This window comes from Mus pahari, chromosome 17 (genome assembly GCF_900095145.1).
Source record: "Mus pahari chromosome 17, PAHARI_EIJ_v1.1, whole genome shotgun sequence".
Taxonomy (NCBI): domain Eukaryota; kingdom Metazoa; phylum Chordata; class Mammalia; order Rodentia; family Muridae; genus Mus; species Mus pahari.
In genome coordinates, this window is record NC_034606.1 from 27,044,937 (window position 1) to 27,046,994 (window position 2,058).

General features: G+C 40.9%; 1 pseudogene; it reads right to left on the reverse strand.

Annotated features, from left to right (window-relative positions):
* Window positions 1–459: 459 nt before the first annotated feature.
* LOC115062497 lies at window positions 460–606 on the reverse strand (annotated as a pseudogene).
* Between the last annotated feature and the right edge of the window lie 1,452 nt (window positions 607–2,058).

Below are 2,058 nucleotides of genomic sequence, written 5' to 3' on the forward strand. Positions count from 1 at the left end.
TGAGAAAAGAGAGCAAGGGCAGCTTTGTGTCTGAACCCTGAAAAGTAGTGGACCCTGGAGGCACAGAATACTTTCTGAAATTGCAAGTTCCTCCAAACCGCAACTGCAGCACTGCTCTGGCATGCTCTGCTGATGCACAAATGAGAGTAGTCTCTCAGGGAAATTATTGCCCTGGATAGTGAAAGTCCCATTCTTCCGCTTCGTTTAGGTGTCTATTCAAGAGTATCCATGTCAGAAAGTTCTTTCTGATGACCCTAATAAGCAGGCCCTATTTCTAATCCCTATATTTTAATAACTTTTTTGTATATGGATGTATTATATATGTGTTTGTGTTTATGTAGATATACAATTGTGTGTGTGTGTGTGTGTGTGTGTGTGTGTGTGTGTGTGTGTGTGTAAGGCCATAGCACAACCTTGGGCATTGTTCTTAATGTTCCTTATACCTGATTTTTTTTTTTTAACTTTGTGGCCCACTTCAGTGTCAGCATTCAGTGTCAGCAGCCTACAGACACAGGTCAGGCAATGGTTCGGGGCCATGGATTGCTCTAGTATGGGACACAATGAGAGACCCAGGGGAACGGGCCTGCCATATATCCAAACCCATGCACCTGAGTATTTTAAAACAAGTTTTAAGTTTGGATTGGCCTAGAACTTGTCTATCAGGCTATGCTATGGGCCAATAAACTCTAGGGACTCAGTTTTCTCCACCACTATGGCTCAGGGATCATGAGCACACACCATCACACACACACAGAGAGAGAGAGAGAGAGAGAGAGAGAGAGAGAGAGAGAGAGAGAGAGAGAATTTATTTATTTATTTATTTATTTATTTATTTTCACATTTCCCAGCACCACTTCTCTCTCTTTTTTTTTATTTATTATTATTTTCTTTATTTACATTTTAAATACTATCCCGAAAGTTCCCTATACACCACAACCACCCCTGCTCCCCTACCTACCCACTCCCACTATTTGGCCCTGGCCTTCCCCTGTGCTGGGTCATATAANAGAGAGAGAGAGAGAGAGAGAGAGAGAGAGAGAGAGAGAGAGAGAGAGACTTTTTTATGTATAGTGATTCTGGGATTGAACTTAAGTCCTCATGTTTGTACAAGTGCTTTACCATCTCAGTCAACTCCCCACCCAGCCATAAGCTAATACCTATGAAACTAGACTAGACTGTGTTTCCCTCCGCAGCGCTATGCTGCAAGTAGGAGGGGAACATTCATTTGCTCACAGTGCTTCACATACATGGCTGACAAACAACAATGAGAATCAGCAAATGGGAAATAAGAGTAGCAAATGTATGAATAAATGAGTTGGTGATCAATGCACTCATTCTATATGATATTTCAACAATTTCTCTACTTTAAAATAACTTTAGTCGTCTGTTTGTTCTTGATATTCCCATAATTATGTCCCAATATTTCTGCTTCACACTTAGACTTTTTCAACACCTTCCAAAGCTGTGGCTGCTCTTTTGTAGCTTCTTCAATCAATCACATCATTGTCACCAACATGACTGTAAGGGAATAAAAACTATGGTGTTTTTTGTGTCTTATCTAGTCTCTGGATGACATTAGGATTTTTCTGTTGCTGAGGTGGAAGCTTAGTATGCCAAGGTGTTATACACAGTCTCACCTGGTCTGCTCCCTGCCTGGTTCACAGATTCATTGGCTGAATTCACCCTTCACAGTCCTGTTGAAGCTCAGTTCCCTGTGTTGTTCATTTGTGTGAGCATGCCTGCCTTGTCTACTGCCAATGTGAGATTTGTAACTATAGCATCAAGTCATCACTTTCTCCTTCCACTAATACCAGATAAATTCTTCCTTTGCTCATCTCTCTGTTTCCTTCATCATAACCCTTGGTCCTTAGATGCTTCAAACTCAATTTTCTTATGTGAATGGAAGGAAAAGAGAAAGAGAAGAAGTATGGAGTTCACTGGAGGCTGCTACTGCATTCAGGTTTGTGTAGAATTTACTCTAGGAAGATGGAATGAAGTAAACCAGGTAACTAATAAAGTGATGTACTTGCACCAGGACCCAGTGAGAAAAATTTGAAA